Source organism: Sciurus vulgaris (assembly GCF_902686455.1).
Source record: "Sciurus vulgaris genome assembly, chromosome: 10".
Taxonomy (NCBI): Eukaryota; Metazoa; Chordata; class Mammalia; order Rodentia; family Sciuridae; genus Sciurus; species Sciurus vulgaris.
In genome coordinates, this window is record NC_136470.1 from 70,716,924 (window position 1) to 70,743,509 (window position 26,586).

Here is a 26,586-nt window from a genome sequence, read left to right on the forward strand (position 1 = left end):
TGAAACCAGGTATACATCAAAGTAGCCTGGTTCTGAGTCCACCTAGAAACCCCTAGACTATACTGCCCATTAAAAGATGCATCAAATCTCCCTGTGGTGCCTCAAGAAATCTTACAAGAAGATTCAAGAATAGGTCACTAATTGTTAAAATTTGAGCCAGAGATGGGTTGTTTGTTGGGTGAGATCTTCCAATTTTTTTCCCCTTGGAAATCAATATTGCCATATGCCAAGCCTCTCCACCAGGGCTGCTGATTCTGGGGCTGCAGAGATGTTTTAGTCTGAGGCTGGTCTTCTCCTAAACTGTTACTCTCTCACTCTTCCTTTCTACACAGGCTTGACCTATCAAGTAAAGTAGTTAACACCTGAAAGGGAGAGCCCCTTCTTGGTGGCAATCTACAATAATTAATTTATCTCTTCTCACCTGTTTGCCAAGACCATTCTGTGAGCCTCTTGGTCTAGGAAACTGTGAGAAACATTTTAATATACTTTCTTCTTTTCTAAATTATATTTTCTACCCTTAGGAAACAAGCAAAGCAATGAATATTTAGAAATAAATTAAGGTGAAAGTAGACTAATCCATTTTGGAAAGATTTTTTGTACTGAAAGATTTTTTCCCAGTTAACCTTCCATCTCCCATTACACAGAAAATTAAATTAAAAAGAATGTCTAATTCCCTGAGCAAGATGGTTAATCCATATTTAAATGGAAAACAAAGTTAATATTTACAGTCATTAATCTGATTTTCCTCTAGAGGACCTGTTCATTGGATTAATGGGTTTTTTATTTTTAAATTTGTTCTAATTAGTTATACATGACTGTAGAATACATTTTGACACATTGTACACAAATGGAGCATAACTTCTGGTTTTTCTTGTTGTACATGGTGCAGAGTCACACCTGTTGTATAACCATACATATATATAGGATAATAATGTCTGTCTCATTCTACTGTTCTTCCCATCCCCACCACCCATCCCTCCCCTCTGCAAATCCAAAGTTCCTTTATTCTTCCCCTACCTCCCCACGTTACCCTGCTATGCATCAGCATCTACTTATCAGAAAAAAAAAAAAAATTTGGCCTTCTGTTTTTTCAGATTAACTTTTTTCATTTAGCATGATATTCTCTAGTTCCATCCATTTACCTGAAAATGCCATAATTTCATTCTTCTGTAAGACTGAGTAATATTCATTGTGTATATGTACCACATTTTCTTTATCCATTCATCTGTTGAAGGGCATCTAGGTTGGTGATTAATGTTTCTTACTTGTAACTCTATTACCTTGTGAATATCTCCAATCTTGTTTTTTTTTTTTTTAACTTGTTTGAGAATGGTTTAAGAATTCTGCCCTAAGTATAAGAAAATGTTTCTAGAATTGGTTCATGAGATAAATATCACAGAGTTACTTGTGGAAAATGAAAATGTACATCATTTTTCTTATGATGTAAACTGGAATAGATAAACATTTAAGTGGTTCTGGTTTGTGTACTAGTACTGACTGGATCCTATTGATTTGCTATAATTTTGTATGGCATATATTTATCAGCTTTTAGAAATAACTGTGAACCCAGTGTCATGTCCTTTCACCAAGTTTGGATATAATATTTACAAGATTCTTCAAAACCTGTGGAGCATTTCCTAGATTACAAAGAAGCTAGAGTTATGGTCCATGATCACCTACATCAGATCCCCTTAGGGACAGTGTTAAAAATGGATATTCTAAGGCTACTTGCAGGACTATTGAATGAAAAGATTCAGAATCAGACCCAAGAATGTGAATTTTATAATTCTTAGGTACATTGAAGTTTAAGAACCACAAGCTAACCATGATAAATAATGCAAGTTAATATGGGTAACTTAAGGTTAGGGTTTTTTTTTTTTTGTAGATATCCATAATCCAATTATATAATTTATATAGAAAGGCAAACAGAATAGTCAATTTTGAAAAAGAGTAACAAGGTTGGAAGAGTCATATTACTTGTTTCAGGACTTACTAAAAAGTTACAGTAATCAAAACTGTGTGATGTTGGCAAAAAAGTAGGCACATACACTGGTGAAACAGAATAGAGTTCAGAAATAACTCACACAAACATGGACAATTGAACTTTGGCAAAGTGCATATGTAATTCAAAAGAGAAAGGACAATCTTTTCATCAAATGATGCAAGAGTAATCTAATGACCATTTGCATGAAAATGAACATCAACCTATACCTCACATTTTTTACAGAAATTAACTCAAAATGGATCATGGGCATAAACATAAAACAAAACCATAAGAAGACTTTTAGAAGAAGACATAAGAGAAAAATCTTTGTGAGTTTGAGTTACTCAGAGTTCTTAGAACAGCAAAAGCACAATCTCCAAAAGAAAAACATTGAGATGGTGGACTGGAGGAAAGCTTCTTTTCTCTTAGCTCCATGACACAGGACTCAAGCAGAAGGAATACTCTTTGAGGTGGGTGAAAAAAGGGACTTCCCTGGTGCTCAGTAGTGGACAAAGAGCCTTGGAGACTTGGGAATTTGGGGTGCATTAAACAAAGAAAAGGAACAAAATTGGAGCTGGGCTCCTGGTGGGAGCAGGGAATTGGTACAAGAGGTTGGAAAAGGCTGAGATGTGCTGCCCACAGCCTTGGCGTGGAGAACCCTGCAGTCGGAGGGGCAGCCTCCCCCGGGCCCACCCAGAGGCCATTTGGCTCATTAAATTGGTGCACAAAAGACATTCTGGGTTTGCCATTTGTGCATGGGAGCTTAAGTAGGAGCCATCTTGATTTGACTGCCCTGTAGCGACACCAACAGACACCAGGAGCTCAGATCCCTGAGTTTGGGTCTAAGTCCAATACATGCAGCCATGGGATCCAGACTGAGCCTAGCAAATCTGGAGAATTTCAGGCATTGAGAGTATTTTTCCTGGGGGTAATGCAGGTCAGGGAGACCAGAGATAGCCCTCCTCCCTCCCCTCCTTTGAGTCCACCAGCATGCAGGTCCAGCAGCAGCGGGTTGGGAATTTGAACAGGCAGGAGTGATGGTGCTCAGAGACAGACCCCAGGAGGCCAGGAAGGGCAGTGTCTGTGAACAACAGAAGAGGCTAAGGATTGGTTCCCCTATCCTACAAGTGGAGCCCTGGGGAGGCTACTGGGGGTACAGTCCTAGAGGTGCATTGATTTAATATTACCTCCAAATTTCCCACCCAATAAAACACGTGGGGCCACACTAGACCTAAGTCCTGCTCCCTGGAGCTTCACCTACAGAAACTAATTTCCCAGAACCCAGAAGCATCTATATCTTGGAAGTGGAGCTGACAGTACTTCCCACATCATTCTGCTGAGAAGAGAAGCTGAGAAACAGAAAGACAGTTCAGCATAGACAGTGAGCATATTCTCTCATTGACTATTCTGGTTTTTTAAAAATATGTTCTTATTGATTCATGGACATTTATACATATACATAATTGTTCCTGCTTTCTCATTTCTAGCATTTTTAACAATTTTTTTGTTTTAATATTTTTTTAGTTGTCAATGGATTTTTAAAATTTATTTATAGGTGATGCTGAGTATCAAACCAGGGCCTCACACATGCCAGGCAAGCTCTCTATCACTGAGCCACAACTCCAGCCCTAACATTTCTTGAAGGTGTTATTTTCCTTTATTTTGTTTTTTGAGGGTTAGGGTTTTGGATTAGTATATTTTTTGGTTTTGTATTGTCTGTTTCACAACTCCATTTCTCTTTCTCCTTTCTCTTACTAACAGCAAAACTCTATTGTTCTTTCACTCTTCCTTTGATTCGTTACTTCCACTTTTTCTCCTCTCTCATTATAAACAACACATCCTCCATCACTTCTGCATCTGCCCTATTCACCTTTTGAAATTGCAAACCCTTTTCTACCCTCCAATCTCTTCTTCCTCCCTCTTAATTAACTCTGTTCTTAAGCTCTCTTAACACTAATTGCTTTATAAAATGCCAGACCCCGCTACTAATGCTATGGCAATGATTAAAACAGCAGAAGTTATAGATAACACCTATTGACTGATTTTTATGACAGAATAATTAATGATTACTTACTGTCTTTATTACAGAAATTGCTGATCCTACCATTTCTTTTTTAAAAAAAATTTTTTAGTTGGAAATGGATCTTTATTTTATTTATTTATATATGGTGCTGAGAATCAAACCCAGTGCTTTGCACATGCTAGGCAAGCTTTCTGCTACTGAGTCACAACCCCAGCCCATAATCCTACCATTTCTTTTTATTGTGTCAATTAACATTGTAAATGTCATAATAGGAACTAAGTACTTAATTTAGTTCTATATACTGTATGCATAGGTTGTTGCTATTAATTGGCAACCCCTAATTTGTGAGGCACTGGAGACCTACAGGATCACTAAAAACTCATAGAATAGAAGCTCTGCTATCCCTTATCCCTATCTATCCCTTAAGATAGACACACAAACAATATGAAAAAGCAAGGGAACAAATCATCCCAAACAAACCAGAATGACTCAACAATAGACTCCACTAACACCGCAGTGGAGGGAATGGCAGAGAAGGAATTTGTAAAGTTTATTTTTAAACTGATCTATGAGATAAAAGATGACATAAGCAGTGACATCAGAGAGAAAACACAAGAAGTGAAAGATCACTACAATAAGGAGACTGAATTTCTGAAGAAGAATCTGTCTAAAATTTTCCAAATGCAAGAATCAATAAACCAAATTAAAAATTCAGTGGAAAGCATCACCAATAGATTAGACCATTTGGAAGACAGATTTTCAGGTAACAAAGACAAAGCACATAATCTTGAAAATAAGTTGATCATGGAGAAAAGATGTTAAGAGACCATGAACAGAATTTTCAAGAAATATGGGATAATATTAAAAGGTCAAATCTGAGATTCAAAGAGATAGAGAAAGGCTCTGAAGTATAAACCAAAGGAATGAACAATTTTTCAATGCAATAATAACAATAAACATAAGAATGAAATGGAAAATCAAATACAAGAGGCATACAGGACTCCAAATATACAAAATTACAACAGAACTACTCCCAGGAACATTTTGAAAATGCCTAACATGCAAAATAAGGATAGAATTTTAAAAGTGGCTGGCAGAAAAATGACTGATCACATGTAGCAGTAAACCAATCCATATCTTAGCTGATTTTTCAACTCAGACCCTAAAAACTAGGAGGCCTTAGATTAATATATACCAAGCTCTGAAAGAAAATGGATGCCGACCAAGAATCCTATATCCAGAAAAACCAAACTTCAGATTTGAAGGTGAGGTAAAAACTTTCCATTATGGACAAAAGTTAAAAGAATTCACAACTAGAAAGTCGGCACTGCAAAACATACTCAATAAACTATTTCACAAAGAAGATATGGAGAATACAAAGGATAGCCAGCAGAGGGTGAAAGTACACTAGAAGAATAGTATATCAGCAGAGAAGGTAATTCAACTTAAAAACTAGAGATAAATCAAAATGACAGGAAATAAAAATCATCTCTCAATGACACTGAATGTTAATGGACTCAACTCATCAACTCAAAGACCTAGGCTGGTATATTGGATTCAAAAACAAGACCCAGGGCATCCAGGAGACAAAAGTGGCCATGGCTAGTGATTTCTACCTGCACCACTACATAAGGCACAAGGGCAAGTTTGGACACAAGTTTCTAGAGTTCAAGTTTCGGCCAGAGAGAAAGCTTAGATATGCCAACAACAGCAATTACAAAGAACAATGTCATGATCAGGAAAGAGGCATATATACGTAAGAATGCAGCGGAAGAACTGAAGAGAATTACTGATGACAGTGAAATTACAAAAGAAGATGATCCCTATGGCCTCCCCCTGACAAGGCTGGGTGAAAGGAGCTTGAAATTGTAATTGTAGATGAACACATTTCTTTTACCACATCAAAAGTAGTCGAAGGATCCTGAAGACATTCAAGTATTTACTATTTGGTACAGGATTTGAAATGTTTAGTTTTCAGTCTCATTGGATTACACTTCAAGATTAAACCAATTTAACTTGTGTTTTTGAAGCAGTTTGTATATTTAATTAAAGGATAAGTAAGGGAGGGTTTATTTGCCATTACCAATATTGGGATTTTTATGAATGTGAAACAAAATGTTTTCTTTTTTTGGTACATAAACTGAATATTGAAAATAAATGAATAGGCTTAATGGTTTTTCTCACTTAGGGTCAAGTAGGTTAGATGTCCCCACACACATTAAGTTCTGTAAGTAAAAGTCACTTTTTGTTGAAATTTTGTTCTAATAAAACATCAAATTCTGGGGGGAAAAAAAAAAAACAAGACCCAACAATATGCTGTCTTCAAGAGATTCACTTCATAAACAAAGACATCCACAAACTGAAGGCAAAAGGATAGGAAACAACTTATCATTAATATGGATCTCATAAACAAGCGGGGTTTCTATCCTTGTATCTGATAAAGTGGACTTCAAGTCAAAGTTAATCAGAAGAGACAAAGAAGGTCATTGCATACGACTTAAGGGAGTCATACAACAACAAGAAGTAAGAGTTGTAAATAGTTATGCCCCAAACATAAACATCAATGTACATCAAACAAACCTCTTCAATATAAAAAATCAAATAGACCACAACACAATAACGCTGGATGACTTTAGCATGCCTCTCTCATCCCTAGACAGATCATCCAAACAAAAACTAAGTAAAAAAGTGACAGAACTAAAAAATACAATTAATAAGTTAAACTTAATAGTAGAATATTTCATCAATGACTGAATACACTTTATCCTCAGAAGCACATGGAACAGTTTCTGAAATAGACCATATTTTAGGCAATGAAGTAAATCTTAGCAAATAAAAAAAAAAAAAAACTGATAGAACTGCATTCTATCAGTTCATAATGGAATGAAATTAGAAATCAAAAATAAGATAAAAAATAGAAATTACTCTGACATTACTTGAATACTTAGAAGCTAAATAATTCATTATTGAATGATGAATACTTAGCAGGAGAAATTTATTTCAGGGGTGAAATAAAAAATACTTAGAGGATAAAGGAGAATAGTGACACAACATACCAAAATCTCTGGGACACTATGAAGGTGGTTCTAAGAGGAAAATTCATAGCATTGAGCTCATTCATTAAAAGAATAGAAAGATACAAAATAAAAAATCTAACATTACATCTCGAGGCCCTAGAAAAAGAACAAATCAACAACCAAATCAGCAGAAGTCAGGAAATAATTAAAATCAGAGCTGAAATAAATGAAATCAAGAGAAAAATAATTCAAAAAAATTAATGAATCAGAAAGTAGATTCTTTGAAAGAACAAACAAAATTGACAAACCCTTAGCCAAGTTACCTAAAAGAGAGAAAACCTCAAATTGTTAAAATCTGTGATGAAAATGGAAATATCACCATAGACACGACTGAAATACAGAGGATAATTGGAAACTACTTTGAAAATTTATACTCCAAAAAGCTAGAAAATATTGAATACATCAACAAATTCCTAGAGACATATGACCTAGCCAAATTGAACCAGGAGGATGTAGAAAATTTAAACATATTAATTTCAAATAATGAAATTTAAGAAGCCATCGGAAGCTTACCAGTGAAGAAAATCCCAGGATTAGATGCATTCTCAGCAGAGCTTTAGAGAAGAGCAAATACCAATCCTCCTCAAATTATTCCATGAAATAGAAAAAGAGGAAACTCTTCCAAACACATTCTATGAAACTAGTATTACCCTGATTGCAAAGCTAAAGATACATCAAGCAAAGAAAACTTCAGACTAATATCCTTGTGAACATAGGTGCAAAAATTCTCAATAAAATACTGGTAAATTGCATACAAGAACACATTAAAAAGATAGTGCACCATGATCAAGTGCAAGGTTGGTTCAACATATGGAAATCAAATAATCAAATAAATGTAATTTATCACATAAATAGACTTAAGAATCATACAATTATCTCAACAAATGCAGGAAAAGCATTCAACCAAATATAGCATTCATTCATGATTAAAACACTAGCAGAAGTAGGGATGGAAGGACTATACCTCAAAATTATAAAAGCTATGTATGACAAACCCAAGGACAACATCATTTTAAATGGAGAAAAACTTAAAGCATTCCCTCTAAAAATAGGAACAAGACAAGGGTGCCCACTTTCATCACTTCTATTCAACATATTCCCTGAATTTCTAACCAGAGTAGTTAAGAAAAAGAAAGAAATTAAAGATATATGAATAGGAAAAGAAAAGCTAAAACTATCTCTGCCCACAACATGATTCTATATTTAGAAACTCAAACTACTCCACCAGAAAACTCTAGAACTCATAAATGAATTCAGCAAAGTAGCAGGATACAAAATTAACAGTCATAAAATCTATTGCATTCCTATATTCCAATGATGAAGAAGCTGAAAGAGAAATTAGGAAAACCATCTCATTCATAATGGCTTCAAATAAAAAGAACAACTAAAAACCTTGGGAATCAATCCAACAAAAGAGGTGAAAGACTCTGCAATGAAAACTACAGAACACTACAGAAAGAAATTGAGGAAGACCTCAATATTGTCAAAAATGGACATACTACCAAAAGTGCTTTACAGATTCAATGCAATTTCCAACAAAATTCCAATGATGTTCTTCATAGAAATGAAAAAGCAGTCATGAAATTCATTTGGAAAAATAAGAAACTCCAGAACAGCAAAAACAATTCTTAGAAAAGCAAAGCAGGAGGTGTTGAAACATCAGACCTTAAATTATACTACAGAGTTATAGTAACAAAAGCAGCGTGGTATTGGCACCAAAACAGGCAAGAATACCAATGGAACAGAATAGAAGACACAGAGAGAAACCCACAAAATCATAGTTACCTTATACTAGACAAAGGTGCCAAAAACATATATTGAAGAAAAGATAGCTTCTTCAACAAATGCTGCTGGGAAAACTGGAAATCCATATGTAGAAAAATGAAATTAAACCCCAATCTCTCACCCTGCACAAAACTCAATTCAAACTGAATCAAGGACCTAGTATTAGACCAGAAGCCTTGCACCTAGTAGAATAAAATGTAGACACAACACTCCAACATGCCAGCTCAGGGAATGATTTCCTTAACAAGACTCCAAAAGCACAAGATGTAAAATCAATAATAAAAGGAATGGCGCCCACCCCAAAGTCAGACCCAGTGCTGAGCCCCCCACCCGCCCCCACACTGAGGACGGAGGCTGGTAGCTGAGCCTGCCTACATGTTCCCCTACTGCTGAGAGACACTGTGCCTGTCTCCGTGCTGACTCAGTGCACCCTTGCTGGGGCTCCCCAGCTGCTTTGGAGGCTGGTGCAGGCATTTTGAATTATTCCCGAGGGTGTGGCCATCATCATTGGAAGGACAGCTCCCTTCCTGAGACACCTACAGAAGACTGGAGTCCCTTTGACAGGAACCTCTATTTACTCACTTCCATCCTACACCCTTTCCCATCCTCTTGTTCACAACTAGAAATACTGTAAATAGAAATCGAACTGATCCTGTTCATTACAATAATGTTGAAGTCTTTATAGGGGCTGTCTGGTTCAGGGCTGCATTTTCTCTGTATTGGATGCTACTGGTATTGATCTATCCTTCAAAGGAGAGGTAGTGGAAAACTGCCAGGGGAGAACTTCAGTATCCCTGCTCTTCACTGCTAGAGGGGAATATATAGAAAAAACATGAAAAAACAGGGGAAGAAAGTGTCCCTAAAAAAACCAAGATGCTATGACAGCATGGCAGTAGAAATGACAGAAAGAGAGTTCAGAATCTGCATAATTAAAATGATCCACGAAGCAAAAAACGAGATAAGAGAGCAAATGCATGACCATTCTAGTAAACAGTTAAAAGAGCAAATGCAGGAAGCAAAAGAACATTTCAATAAAGAGATAGAGATTCTGAAAAAAAAAAAAAAAAAAAAAAAACAGAAATACTTGAAATGCAAGAAACAATAAACCAAATTAAAAATTGAATAGAAAGCATCACCAACAGAATAGATCTCATGGAAGACAGAATCTCAGACAATGAAGACAAAATATTTAATCTTGAAAATAAACTTGAACAAATTGAGAAGATGTTAAGAAGTCATGAACAGAACCTCCAAAAATTATGTGATATCATGAAAAGACTGAATTTAAGAATTATTGGGATTGAGGAAGGCACAGAGATACAAACCAAAGGCATGAACAACCTGTTCAATGAAATAATATCAGAAAATTTCCCAAACCTGAAAAATGAAATGGAAAATCAAATACACCAGGTGCACAAAATTACAACAGATCCACACCAAGACACATTATAATGAAAACACCTCACATACAAAATAGAGATAGGATTTTAAAGGCTGTGAGAGAAAGGCATCAGATTACATATAAGGGGAAACCAATACAGATATCAGCAGATTTCTCAGCCCAGACTCTAAAAGCAAGAAGAGCCTGGAACAATATATTTCAAGCTCTGAAAGAACACCGAGGCCAACCAAGAATCCTATAACCAGCAAAACTAACCTTCAGATTTGATGATGAAATAAAATCTTTCCATGATAAACAAAAGTTAAATGAATTTACTAATAGAAAGCCTTCCCTACAGAACATTCTCAGCAAAATATTTCTTGAGGAGGAAGTGAAAAGCAACAATACAAATCGGCAAAGGGAGGAACTACCCTAAAGGAAAAGCCAATCAAAGGAGAAACCAAGTCAAGTTAAAAACCAAAAATAAGCCAAAATGACCAGGAATACAAATCATATCACAATAATAACCCTGAATGTCAATGACCTAAGCTCAATAATCAAAAGACATAGACTGGCAGATTGGATTAAAAAGAAGGACCCAACAATATGCTGCCTTCAAGAGACTCATCTCATAGAAAAAGACATCCACAGATTAAAGGTGAAAGGATGGGGAAAAACATACCATGCACATGGGCCCATTAAAAAGGCAGGGGTCTCCATCCTCATATCAGATAAAGTGGACTCCAAATCTAAGTTAGTCAGAAGGGATAAAGAAGGACATTTCATTTTATGCTTAAGGGAATCATAAAACAGCAAGATATAACAATTTTAAATATTTATGCTCCAAACAATCAGCATCTATGTATATCAAATGAACTCTTCTCAATTTTAAGAATCAAATAGACCAAAACAAATTAATAGTGAGGGACTTTAACACACTGCTTTCACCGCTGGATAGATCCTCTAAACAAAAACTGAACAAAGAAACTATAGAACTAAATAATACAATCAATGATAAAGACTTAATGGATATTTACAGAGTATTTCATCCATCATCGAGCAAATGTACTTTCCTCTCAGCAGCTCGTGGATCCTTCTCCAAAATAGACCATATGCTATGCCACAAAGAAGCCATTAGTAAATACAAAAAAATAGAGATCCTACCCCATATTCTATCAGATCATAATGGAATGCAATTAGAAATGAACAATAAAATAACAAACAAAAACTGCTCATACACCTGGAGACTGAATAATATGATATCGAATGATGCAATGATAACAGAAGACATCAGGGAAGAAATAAAAAAAACTCTTAGAGGTAAATGAGAACAATGACACAACATATCAAAATCTCTGGGACACTCTGAAAGCAGTACTAAGAGGAAAGTTCATTGCACTGAGCTCATACATTAAAAAAATAAAAAGTCAACAACTAAATGGCCTAACATTACATCTCAAAGCCCTAGAAAAAAAGAAGAACAGATCACCACCAAAAATAGTAGAAGACAGGAAATAATTAAAATCAGAGTTGAAATCAATGAGATTGAAACAAGAGAAACAATTCAAAAAATTGACAAAGCAAAATGTTGGTTCTTTGAAAAAGTAATCAAAATCGATAAACTTCTAGCCACACTACTGAAGAGAAGGAGAGAGAAAACCCAAATTACTAGCATTCATGATGGAAAAGGAAAGATCATGACAGACACCATTAAATTACATAACATAATTAGAAGCTACTTTGAAAATCTATACTACAACAAAATAGAAAATATCAAAGATATTGACAAATTTTTAGAGACATATGATCCTCCCAAACTGAATCAGGAAGACATACACAATCTAAACAGATCAGTTTCAAGTACCGAAATAGAAGAAGCCATCAAAAGCCTACCAACCAAGAAAAGCCCAGGACCAGATGGATTCTCAGCTGAATTCTACAAGACCTTAAAGAAGAACTGATGCTAATACTTCTCAAAGTATTCCAGGAAATAGAAAAGAAGGGAACCCTTCCAAATTCATTCTATGAGGCTAGGATCACTCTGATACCAAAACCCACAAAGACACATCAAGGAAAGAAAACCTTAGACCAATATCCCTGATGAACATAAATGCAAAAATACTTAACAAAATACTGGCAAATTGCACACAAAAATATATTAAAAAGATAGTGCATCATGATCAAGTGGGGTTTATCCCAGGGATACAAGGTTGGTTCAACATCCAGAAATCAATAAATGTAATTCATCACATCATTAGGCTTAAAGTTAAGAATTGCATGATTATGTCAGTAGATGCTGAGAAAGCATTTGGTAAAATACAGCATCCCTTCATGCTTAAAACACTAGAAAAAATAGGAATAGTAGGAACATATCTCAACATTGTAAAGGCTATCTATGCTAAGCCCATGGCCAACATAATTCTTAATGTAGAAAAACTGAAAGCATTCCCTCTAAAAACTGGAATAAGACAGGGATGCCTTCTTTTACCACTTCTATTCAACATCATCCTTGAAACACTTGCCAGAGCAATTAGACAGACCAAAGAAAATTAAAGGGATACAAATAGGAAAAGGAGAACTAAAGCTGTCACTATTTGCTGATGACATGATCCTGTATTTAGAAGATCCAAAAAACTCCACTAGGAAACTTCTAGAACTAATAAATGATTTCAGCAAAGTAGCAGGATATAAAATCAATATGTGTAAATCTAATGCATTTCTATTCATGAGTGATGAATCCTCTGAAAGAGAAATTAGGAAAACTACTCCATTCACAATAGCCTCAAAAAAAATTAAATACTTGGAAATTAATCTAACAAAAGAGGTGAAAGATCTGTACAATGAAAACTACAGAACACTGAAGAAAGAAATTGAAGAAATCCTTCAAAGATGGAAAGATCTCCCATGTTCTTAGATAGGCAGAATTAACATTGTCAAAATGGCCATTCTACCAAAGGCACTATACAAATTCAATGCAATTCCATTTAAAATCCCAATGACATTCCTCATAGAAATAGAGAAAGCAATCATGAACTTCATTTGGAAGAACAAGAGATCTTGAATAGCCAAAACAATCCTGAGTAGAAAAAGTGAAACAGGAGGTATCACAATACCAGACATTAAACTATACTATAGAGCAATAGTAACAAAAACAACATGGTATTGGCACCAAAATAGTCAGGCAGACCAATGGTACAGAATAGAAGATACAGAGACAAAACCACATAAATACAGTCACCTCATACTAGACAAAGGAGCCAAAAACATACAATGGAGAAAAGATAGCCTGTTCAACAAATGGTGCCAGGAAAACTGGAAATCTATATGCAATAAAATGAAATTAAACCTCTATCTCTCACCCTCCATAAAATTCAACTCAAAATGGATCAAGGACATAGGAATTAGACCAGAGACCCTGCACCTAATTGAAGAAAAAGTAGGCCTGAATCTTCATGATGTTGGCTTAGGATCAGACTTCCTCAACAAGACTCCCAAAGCATAAGAAATCAAAGCAAGAATCAATAAATGGGATGGACTCAAATTAAAAAGCTTTTTCTCAGCAAAGGATACAATCAAGAATGTGAAGAGAGAGCCTACAGAGTGGGAGAAAATCTTTTCCACACACACTTCAGATAGAGCACTTATCTCCAAAATTTATAAAGAACTTACAAAACTTTACACCAAAAATACAAATAATCCAATCAATAAATGGGCCAAGGAACTGGACAGACACTTTACAGAAGAAGACATACAGGCGATTAATAAATATATGAAAAAGTGTTTAACATCTTTAGTAATTAGAGAAATGCAAATTAAAACAACTCTAAGATTTCATCTTACTCCAATTAGAATGGCTATTATCAAGAACACAAGCAATAATAGATGTTGGCATGGATGTGGGGAAAAAGGCACACTTTTACATTGCTGGTGGAGTTGCAAATTGGTACAGCCACTCCGGAAAGCAGTATGGACAATCCTCAGAAAACTTGGAATGGACCCACCTTTTGACCCAGTTATCCCACTCCTCAGTTTATACCCAAGGACTTAAAATCAGCCTACTACTGTAATGCAGTCACATCAATATTTATAGCAGCTCAATTCACAATAGCTAGATTGTGGAACCAACCTAGATGCCCTTCAACAGATGAATGGATAGAAACTGTGGTGTATGTACACAATGGAATACTATTCAGCTATAAAGAAAAATAATATTATGGCATTTGCAAATAAAATGGTTGGAGTCGGAGAATGCTAAGTGAAATAAGCCAATCCCAAAAAACCAAAGGCCAAATGTTTTACCTGTTAAGTGGAGAATGATATATAATGGGGGTGAGGGGGTGGGGAGGGAGAGCAGAATGGGGGAACTTTAGATTATGTAGAAGGAAATGAGAGGAAGGTGGGTATAAAAAATGATGGAATGAGACAGACATCATTACCATACGTACATGTATAATTACACAAATGGTATGAATCTACATCGTGTACAACCATAGAAATTAAATGATGTCCCTATTTGTGTACAATGAATCAAAATGCAATCTGTACAAAATTAAAAGATAAATAAAAAAATAAAATTAAAAATTAAAAAAAAAAAGAATGGCATCAAACTACATAGCTTCTTCACAGCAAAGGAAACAATCAAAAGCATGAAGAGAGACTCTACGGAATGGGAGAAAATCTTTGCCACTTGCACTTCAGATAGGGCATTGATTTCCAGGATATATAAAGAACTCAAAACAATACCAAAAATAAAAATAATAATCCAGTCAAAAAATTGGCAAAGAAACTGAACAGAGGCTTCACAGAAGAAGAAATAAGAATGGTTAACAAGGGGCTGGGATTGTGGCTCAGTCATAGTGCACTTGCCTAGCATGTGTGAGGCACTGGGTTCAATTCTTAGCACCACGTATAAATAAACGAATAAAATAAAAGTCTATTAAAAGAATGGTTAACAAATATATGAAAAAATGCTCAACATCTCTAGCAGTTCGGGAATTGAAAATCAAAACTACAGTGAGAATTCATCTCACTCCACTCAGAAGGACAATTATCAAGAATACAAGTAACAATAAATATTAGTGAGGATGTGGGACAAAAGGTACACTCATATTGCTGTTGGGACTGCAAATTAGTGCAACCACTCTGGGAAACAATATGGTGACTCCTCAAAAAACTAGGAATGGAACCACCATTTGGCTCATTTGGCCCATAAATCCAAAAGATTTAAAATCAGCATACTTCAGGGATGCAGCCACATCAATATTTACAGCAGCACAGTTCACAATAGCTAAGCTATGGAACCAACCTAGGTGCCCTTCAACAGATGAATGGATAAAGAAAATATGATATATATACAATGGAGTATATTACTAAGACATAAAGAAGAATGACTTTATGGCATTTGCCAGTAAATGAATGGATCTGGAGAATATCATGTAATTAAAATAAGCCAATTCCAAAAACCAAAGGTCAAATGTTTTCTTTCATATGCTGAAGCTAACCCACAATAAGGGGAGAGGATAATAGATGTTCAGTAGATTAGACAAAGGAGACTGGAGGGAAGGGAGAGGGATAGGAAAAGAAAAGACAGTGGATTGAAGGTGACCTAATTCTCCCATGTACATATATGAAAACATCACAGTGAATCCCACCATCATGTACATCCACAAGATTGGGGTCCTAACTAGAATAAGATATATTCCATACTTGTATAATTATATCAAAATGGATTATACTGTCATGTATAACTAAAAAGAACCAATAAATAAATTAAAATTGGTAAATGAACTGGATGAAAATGTAAAATTTTGCTTCACATAAATATCATTAAGAGAATGAAGTATAAGTGTTACAGATTGGGGTAAAATATTTGCACATTGCAAATATGATGAAGGATTTTATCCAAAACGCATAAAGAACTCAAAATTCAACAATAAGGAAATAAACAACTCATTAAAAAAGTAAAAGATTTGAACAAGTACTTCATTAAAAAAGATAATGCATGAATGGCAAAGAAACACATGAAAAAATGTTCAACACCATTATTTATTAGGAAAACACTGATTGAAATCACATTGCACAATGAGATTACACTCTACATCTATTAGAATATCTAAAACAACCCTTGCAAACACACACAAACAACTCCAAGAGCTGATGTAAATGTTATGGAGAAATTGAAACGCATAATTTCTGATAAGAACACCATGGTACAGTCATATTGTATTCTTACATAGCATCAACAAAGTAAAGTTAAACATACAATTAGCTTATCAGTCTACTACCCAGGAGTCTCACTTTTAGGTGTTTGCTGTAGTTTGTAGAAGAGGTGTCCCCCAAACCTCCTGGGTTTATGCAGGCAGGGAAATAATTAGATTATGAGCTGTAACCTAATGGATGGATTAATAATTTGAATTGACTAACTTGTAACTATCAGCATGTGTGGAATGACTGGAGGAAGTAGGTCACTGTGGGTATGCCTTCGGGGTTTATATTTGTCCCTGGCACTTTGCTCTTTCTCTGTTTCTTGTCTACCATAACCTGAGCAACTTTGCTACGCCAAGCTCTTCCTTCACCCTTCACCCTGATGCTTTGCCTCATTTTAGGCCCAGAGCAAAGGAGTTGGCCAGTCATAGACTGAACCTCCCAAACTGTGAGTTCAAACTTTTCCTCCTTCTGCCTGGTCAGTTATTTTGGTCAGAGCAATGAAAAACTAAATTCGTATTTATCCAAGAGAAATGAAAACGTTTGCTCATAGAAAAACCCAAATGCAAATGGTTACAACAGCATAATTCATTATTGCCCCAAACTGGGAACAACTGAAATATCCTTCAACTGGCGAATGGATAGACTATGGTATATCTATACAAAGGAATAGTACTCATAACAAAGAAAGAACCAAAGTACCCCAAAATGAATGACTCTCAAATGCATTTTTTTAACTGAAACAACCATATAATATATCCATTATATGACAGTTAGGCAAAGGCTAAACTGGGCAGAGAACTGATAGTATTTTCCAGGGACTCAGGGAAAGGAAAGTTTTGACCATGAAGGGGCAGCACATATGAGGGAGCTTTTTAGAGGTAAGGAACTGTTCCAAATGTTAATTGTGGTGGTTATACCACTCTGTGCATTTGCCATGACTCAGGACTATACACCAACCAGTAGAAGTTTTACTTACATGAATTTTAAAAAAATGTTTTAATACATTGGCTGAGGCATATCTGATTTGAAACCACCCATGGAGGCAAATCAATATTTGTTGAGCACCTATTATGAACAGGGCCTGGACTGGTGGTGTGAGGAAAAACGAAGCCTCACAGTAAGCTCCTGTGCACTGATGCCAGGGTCCTGGGAGACAGGACAGTACACAAGTAACTACACCGAGCAAGTGGTGGGTTTGTTCCAAAAAAGGAACAAATAATGTGTGGAAAAAAAAAAAAAAAAAGAACACTGAATTCTTTCCATGAAAATGGTAAGCTTGGGTAACTGTAAGGATGAATGACAGAAAATAAAAATAAGATTTCAGAATAACCAAACTAAGACAGGAGAAAGTAATGAATGAGGAAAAATGTGGTGGTTGATCAGGAAGGCAATATAAGTAGACTCTAAATGCACTGAGGTTGAACCCACGAATGTGATGCTGTTTTTAACAGGGCAAGTCAAGTAATTCAGTACTGATTCTTCTCAAGGAAGGTAAATGAAGAGATAAGAGGGTATGTAGTTGTGTTGGCTTCAGATTCAATGGGAAATTTCTTGATTCTGTTTCTACCTCCTGTAAAAATATTTTCCTACTCTGAGAACTACTATTGAAAAGGAACATCTCCCCTAAGTGGAATGTTAGGTTATTATTCAGAGACCTTTGTCTTTCTTGGGTGTGAGGGAATCAAAATAGTTAGACTTTGTCTTCAAAGAGGTATAAAATTAAAGTATATGTCTAGAATAGTGCTTCTGAAACCATGGATCCTGGCCCAGTTGCAAGACATCATTTGGCACTTGTTAGAAATGCAAATTCTGAGGCTTTATGCCAGAACTACTGAATGAGAAACCCTGGAGTTGACCCAGCAACCTGGGCTTTAGCAAGCCCTACAGGTGATTCTGGTGATTGAAACTTTGGAGAGGAGATGTTAAAACTCAATCACAAAGATATAGTGGAAATTGGAAGTAAGACAATGAGAGGGAGGGAGGGAGGGAGGAAAGGATAAGGAAAGAAATATGGGAACAATCTAACAGAACCATGTTATATACATATATAAATGTACCAAAGGGAATATCTCCTTTCTAGATGTATAAAGAACAAATCAAAACAAATAAAGAAAGGAAGATCAGTGGAATAGAGGAGAAAGAAATGGAGGAAGGGAGGAGGGAGGAACAGGGAGGGGAATGGGAACTGAAATCAAATTCCTTGTATGTATATTTATGTCAAAAAGAACCAGATTCTATGTATAAATATAATGCTATAATTAAAAAATCTAAAAAGAATGTAAAGGGTTATCTCTCATACAGGGAAGAAGAAGAAAAAAAAAAACTGAATGCTGTGCTTGACTTGGAACCTACTGAAGCTAATAAAGGGATGTGAACTTTTAGTGATGCTCCTTAGGCAGCCCCTCATTGGGCCTAACTGAAGATTCTCCTGACCAATAAGCATTGAGGATTGCTTTGACCAATCAAGTAAGACTTAGCAAATGGGTCTGTCCTATCCATAGTATTAGTTTTCAATGCTTAATTAGCACGACCACCTTGAGTCACCTCCACCTTTCTAAAGCATCTGTAAAATTCTGACTTTTCCTTCTCAGCACAATAGTTGGTGATTGTTTTTCCCCTGACAGATATTTTCTCTTTTTAGGCATGAAATCAACTCTTAATTTGCTTTCTTTTCTAGAATTAAAGGTCTGGTGGGCTTTGTTTTACTCATTTACAGACAGCAGGCAGTCAGCAAATGACTCTAGGAGGTCAAGTTTTAAGTTTACATTTTCATCTCTGGACAAGCACTTTAGGATGATTGGAAGACCTCTATTCTAATCCTTGCGCCAACCCAAATTGTGGGAATGTCTTGGGCAAGCTACTTAATGTCTCTTAGAGTCAGTTTACTCATCAGTAAAGACCCAGGGGCTAATTATCCCTGTCCATCTCAGTTGACATAATGGCCATAGAGTTGTTTGGCAAAGTAGAGAGTGATACACATGTAAGTGTTATTATCATTTTGTGAGATTTTTTAAATACTGTGCTTAATATCCTGAATTTCCCTCCCCTTGTCATCAGAGCACTGTACTGGGAAAGTCTGCAGCCTGGCCATGGTCCAGACTCTTCTGGAGGCCTAGGCAGCAGTACAACTAACATAATTTTGACATTACTCTGGTAAAATGGAATAACAGACAATGTTCCAGCCTAGGGGATGATGGATAAAAACATTAGATGACTACTGGAATACATAAAAGACTTTCCATCAGAACATGGAAATGACATTGAAAATTGGTCTGTGATTTCACAATAGAATGTGCTTCAATCCTTGGAATGAGTAATGGGCTTATAGCAAATCTTCTGAGCTTCCCCCAAATGATAATCCAGAGAAAGCATTTTGTATGCTGAACATCTCATTACCTGCAGGAAACAGATAGGGTACAGCTGATGTCAATGTCTAGCCATCTTGGAAATTAACTGCTGCTTCTGGCAAAGAGGTGGTAATTTATGCTGAATTATTTGCTAAGGGTCAAATTAGTTCTTGCAGTGCAAACAGCATTTCTGAAACATTTTCCTGATAAATAATGCCTTGATTCATGCAATTATTACTACATATGATGTAGAAATGATCCAGAAACGTTTCCAGGACCTGTAGGAATAAGGGGTTTTCCAAATGTATTGAATTCCCACAGCTCTAGAGAATGGCAATTCCAAGGTCAAAGCACCTTGTTGGTGTATCTTCATAGGGTGGGAGGGGCAGAAGGGGCAGAACTCATTCTCTCAAACCCCACATTTTTTTTTTCTTTTGTTTTGTGTTTTGTGTTTTTTTGACATAATGAACATTGAACCCAGGGTCTTGGGCCTGTCAGGCGTGTGCTCTAATACTGAAGTACTTGCACAGGTTTTTTTTTTTTTTGTTTTTGTTTTTTTTTCCTGAGAGTGGTCCTCCTGTCTTGGTGTCCCAAGTAGAGAGGATTAGAGCCTGTTATGGTTTGTATGTGAGATGTCCCCTGCACAGGGTCCTGTGCTAGTGCAGGGAGGTGAAATGATTGGATTGGTAGAGCTGCAACCTTCATTCTATCCTAGGGGGAATGGACTGACTTGCTGGTTACTATCAGCAGGTGGGACATGGCTAGTTACTATAGACAGCAGCTCAGTGGGGTCAGGCACTGGAAGGGTTCTTTATCCCTGTAACATTGCTCCTTCTCTCTCTGTTTCTGTCTCTGCCTCTTTGCTGCCCTGCAGGGAGCATCTTTCCTCTACTGGAACCCTTCCCTCATGATGGCCTACCTCAGCTTGGGCCTAGAGCAATAGAGTCAGCAATCTGTTGACAGAGACCACTGAAACCTTGACCCCTGTGTAAACATTTCATCCTCTAAGTTTTTCTTGTTGGGTGTCTAAACGACAGTGATGATAAAGTTAATTAAAATACAGCCATAGGTCATCATTCCCAGCTTGACATATATACTCATGTGTGTGCCTGTGTGTATGTGTGTGCGTGTTTTCATGTGCACTTACACATGCATTGCTGGGAACTGAACCAGGTGCCTGAGCATGCTGGAGAAGCACTCCTAAAGTACACATCCCATCCCTGGGGTTGGAGCCACATGGCCAGACCACCTGCTTATGCAGTTGGTCTCCACTAGAGGTGTCCTGTGGGAGGGGAGTACTCAGTACTTGGGAGAGTACTTGGATTAAGTACTCAGATCTTGATGAAGACAGAAAGATGTTTGGCAAAGCAAATTCATGGCAATGATAAAAGCTAGTGCCACTTTTGTTTTCTACAAGATGTGGAAGAATAATGTAGCAGAAAAACCCCAACTGTATTCTATGGTACTGAACACACAGTGTATCTGCATGTAACATTGTGACATCACTGACTGAAGGGGTGGGGATGGAGAGGCACAGCAGCAGCATTCTCTACACTAGTGAAGTTGCCCTGCTATAGTTTAGTATTGGGGTGGTGTTTCTCGTGTTAAATGGAACCCCCATGGGAACCACAAAGAATTACCTATAGGACATAGCCAAAGTGAGAGGTATGGAATTGAAATGTTTCACTACAAACATCAACTAAACAGGAGAGAAGACAGGCATATGATGACATAAGTCACACTGAATCAAACTTGCCCTGGTCTCCTTATGAGGATGCAAGCCACACTGAACCATGAGCTCACCCTAGAACTTTATGACCCTGTCTTAGGTAATCACATCCTCACAATGCCATTTCTGGCAAAAATGACTTTTTTCAAATATATCTTGCATACATGTATAACACTTGGTGGCTAGTCTGGGATCTTGACTGTGAATTTTTCATGACATAGTATACATGGTCAGATCCATGCATGTGCCACATGGAAATGGGTCCAGGAGCATCTTTATCAGGGTTTTCCTTATCCCCTCCCTTAAAGCAATCTCCTCATTTTTATTTTTCTGGGCTTCCTCTTTGGTTCTCCAATCAAAAATTTGGAGCTCTGTTTATTCACTGTGTCGTTACATACTTTTCTCAAGTTCACTTATGTCTGGATAGAGCCATGCAGCACTAGGACATAAACAAACAAACAAACAAAATCTGAAAATCATCTCTGACCAGAGAAGGTAGGTTCTCCTCTCTTCATCTACACTGTGGACTCCTGCAATCCCTGTTTTGGCCACTGATGCTCACTCTGCCATGCTACTGTGGGATTTCTTTGGAGCTGGGCATGAGAGAGTGGAGAAACAGAAAGGCAAAAAGTTATTTTCTCTCATTCTCTCTGATCACGGGACCACCTTTCCCTGGTCTTTGAACCAGAGCTAATGGTGGCTTCTTTTGGAACTCTGCCAAGGCAGATGCTTAATTCCAGCTTTTGGGTAGCTTAGAGTTTAGCCTGAGTGTATTGAGTTAGTAAACTCATCACGTATTTTATGGTGCTTCAAATTCTGAGTTTCCTCACTCACCAGGTGTCATTCAATTTTCAGAATCCTCGAATAGCTCCATTCATTGTTTCCTCCATTTTGCCCAGAACTGATACCTGTTTTGAACTACTGAATTATTGTTGGGTTGTTGTTGTTGTTTTGTTAAAGCAGCTAGGCCTAGCCTAACTTACTGAGTCCATTCCACCACCCCTTTGTTCTTGCATTGCACATTTCTGCAAAATCCCTTAATCTTGGATCAATCCTCAAATCCACCTCTCTGTCCACTATACCTGAGTGATGTGGTGGGCTGGAGAAAATTGATTTAGCCATGTGGCCTGGTGAGTTCCTCTTGTGAAATATCTCTTTCCCATTTTTCATTAAATTACTCTTTTTTATTGTTTGTTCTATTTAGTTATACATGACAGTAGAATGTATTTTGATTCATTGTATGCAAATGGAGTACAACTTTTCATTTCTCTGGTTGTACACAATGTAGTCACACCATTTGTGTAATCATACATGTACACAGGGTAATGATGTTTGTCTCATTCCACCATCTTGCCTCCCCACCTTGTTGCCTCCCCTCACATTTTCCTCTACACAATCCAACTTTCCTCCATTCTTCCCTTACCCACTCCCCTTCCCCAGTTATATATCATCCATCCACTTATCAGAGAAAACATTTGGCCTTTGGTTTTGGGGGGATTGGCTCATCTCACTTAGCATGATATTCCCCAACTCCATCCATTTACCTGCAAATGCCATAATTTTATTTTTCTTTATGGCTGAGTAATATTCCATTGTGTATATATACCACAGTTTCTTTATCCATTCATTTATTGAAGGGCATCTAGGTTGGTTCCACAATCTAGCTATTGTGAATTGAGCTGCTATGAACATTGATGTGGATATGTCACTGTAGTATGCTGATTTTAAGTGCTTTGGGTATAAACTGAGGAGTGGGATAGCTGAGTCAAATGGTGGGTCTGTTCCAAGTTTTCTGAGGAATCTCCATACTGCTTTCCAGAATGGCTGCACCAATTTGCAACTCCACCAGCCATATATGAGTGTGCCTTTCCCCCACATCCTCACCAACACCTATTGTTTGTATTCTTGATAATAGCCATTCTAATTGGAGTAAGATGAATTTTTGAGACAGGGTATCGCTAAATTGCTTAGGGCCTTACTAACTTGTTGAGGCTGGCCTCAGACTTGTGATTCCCTGCCTCAGTCTCCTGAGTTGCAGGAATTACAGGTGCAGGTTACCATGCCCAGCTGGACACACATTTCTTGATTGTGGCAACTTATACTGTGCATGACTATGAAAGAAGTAAACTCATCAGCCTTTTCTCTCAAATCAGAGAAATTCCATGACAGTCCCTCACTACCTGATTGCCATCTTCTTACAATGACTAATCTGCACCCCTGCATCACCACCTTCACTTCTTCCACAGGTGTGTATGTGCCAAAGGCACTCAATCTAGGGGAACTTTCCTGCCACAGGGACAAAAGGAGGTGAGGATAATAACTAAAGGTATAATTCTTTGAGTGACCCAATAGGAGATAGGGTAATCAGTCCTAACTAACAAGCAGTGGCCTCTGTCCCTTTCCTTAGCAGCAATTTGGGCCAAAGATTGTGCGGTCAGCCCCACCAATGGGCAATAGCCAAGTACTTTTGCATCAAGGATAAAAGTTGAGCAAACTGCCTGCTGGGTACACCTGCTTTGGTTTTGATTGCTGTGTGTCCTTTGGCATGTAGAAGTAAAATTCTTGCCTTACCTACAGAGCTAATTAGTCACTGAGTGTTTATTCCTGGTTTCCAGGGTGTCCTGGACCCCAGAACCCCTGTTATTTCCAACAACAGGACACCTAATATCCTTGGTTCCCTCTCAGTAAATGCCATCAGTGCCGGGAGACAAAGTTGTCTCCTGGTAACTTTGACAACCAAAAGCATCCAATATATGCCTTAGGGAGCAGTATTCCTGCTGTTTAGAGGCACTGAATTAAGTAAACAAACCCATATGAGGGTCCAAGAAGACTAATGTGCCTGTCCTGTGGCACAACCATTCCGTGGCCTGGTGTAACAGAGAAATCCAGCTGGTGGGGAAAAGGGACAAGGCTGGATGGATTGGATTGAGTATCTAGTTTAGAATGGAGAAACAATTCCAGGTGGGATAATAAGTCAGAACTTAGAGTGGAAACCAGGGAAAGAATTTCAGGGACTCAAGTCAACATATGGAGAGAGCAAACCTAGAAAGAACTGTGGCTGTAGGCTACATGAATACCCAGGTGTTATAGTTTGGATCTCGAATGCCCAAAGTCCATGTGTTAAAGGCCACCAGCCTGTGGTGCTATTGGGAGGTGGTGGTACATTTAAGGAATGAGGAAGTTAGGTCACTGAGGGCAAACCATTGAAGGGCATATTGGGACCTCATTCCATGCTTCTCTCTTTGCTTCCCAGCCACAATGAAGTAGTTTCTTTGCAACGTGCTCTCGCCATTATGCACTGTGCTGCTACAGGTTCCAAAAAAAAAAAACAAAAAAAAAACCAAACCCACAGGTCCAAACAACCTTGGACTGAAATCATGAGCCAAAATAAATAAACCTTTCCTTCTTATAAGTTGATTATCTCAAGTGTTTCTTCCCAGTGATGGAAAGATGACTAATAGCAGATTCGTTCTCAATGCCTGAGACCCCAGATCTACCTAAAAGGGAAGAATTCTGGGTGATGACAGGAGCCTGGATGTATTGGCTTTGTTTCTGAGATTTAAGCCTGGGAAGGTGACTTGTTTCCAAACTCCTATGCACAGCTCCAGTCAGAAATGCCTCTTTATCAGGCATGAACTCAAGTAGCAGCAGCTGAAAAGAAAGCAGAGGCTGCAGAGGCCAGTAGCCTCAGTTTACCAGCCCCAAGCATGTGCTCTTGAGGGTATGTCTTACATAGCAACATTTGAGTTTCTTGAATTATATTTTGCCCTCATTTTAACACAATCTGCTCATTACTCAAATGAAAAAATATCTTTAAAAAAACAGGACTTAAATGGCATTTGCCGTCATTCCTCACTTCACCCACATACCAGTTATCTGTTGGTTTCCTCGGGGTAGACACAAAACAGCTGCTTTGAACTCATTTGCCGTCCATTTCCAAAAGTGGGGTCATGAAGGTGTGGCCATGAATTCAGGCAATGTTTATACTGAATCCCACAATTTAGAAGGATAAGTACATAATTCTGCTTGGAGCCCAGCCTGAGATCAGCCCCACAATCCACGCTTTGTGACTCAGAAGCTGAGCAACACTTACACACACTTGATATTCCCTGAAGTCCCTCTGAACAGATCATGCCTCATCTCCTGTTCTGTTCCCAAAGCCCCATCCAAGGCAACTATCTAATCTCTGCTCAGTATTCAGATTACTTGATTGTTTTTTTTTTTTGTTGTTGTTGTTGTTAACTCCAGTGGGTTGAGCAGGTTCCTTTGTACACACAGTTCCTGGAAAAGTTAAAAAAAAAAAAAATGTTCGTTTCAATTACAGCCTTTTCAGAGGTTCTATTACTTCATTTGTCACATTAACTATAGTAGAGGGTCATCTATAGAGGAGGGTCATGAGAAGAACAAGTTCAGGTTTATAGTCTTTGATGGAATGTATTAGCAAAATTTAGTCTTAAAGAGAAAGGAAAGTTTTCGTGCCTGAGAAAAGATTTTACCATGTAAAAAGAGCGAAGGAATTACAGAAGAAATTATCTGCAATTACAGAACAATTAAGGAGATAGTTGGCTTTTTTCCTTCCAGGAGCATCTCAATCATGCTTGAGATAACTGCGGAAGCACACCCCTGAGGTCCTGAGTCCTTTGGATGACCTTTCGCCTGTTCCCAAACACCTCTGTCCCTCCACTCTCCCCTCTCCCTATCCATAGCAGTCTCCAATCCTGGCTTAGCCCCTATCCTTTGAACACATGGCTGGGCAGACCTGAGGGCCCCTTACCTTTTCTTTTTCCCTCAATGTCACAGAACAATGATTTGATCCCTTGGCAGTTGAAGACCTGAGAGGCCACCAGAAGTAGATTTGGAAAGATACTTGGTGAAAGGAAATCTATCCACATGTGCTAATCAATTCTCAGTGCATTTTTCTGTATGAATGTGTCCTTTGCATTTTCTTGTTTGTATCTCAATTTAATCCAGATCCACTCCCCTTTCAGAATATCCTTAAGGTTCCCTACTGACCACAAAATCAAGCCTACATTTGTTAACATAGTGTGCAAGA

The 26,586-nt window shown here is 37.5% G+C and overlaps 1 pseudogene across 1 annotated transcript; it reads left to right on the top strand.

Moving 5' to 3' along the window:
- Window positions 1-4,073: 4,073 nt before the first annotated feature.
- On the top strand, window positions 4,074-6,796 carry LOC306670336 (protein mago nashi homolog; annotated as a pseudogene). The gene has a single exon. The product of its transcript is annotated as a protein mago nashi homolog (transcript).
- The last annotated feature ends 19,790 nt before the right edge of the window (window positions 6,797-26,586 follow it).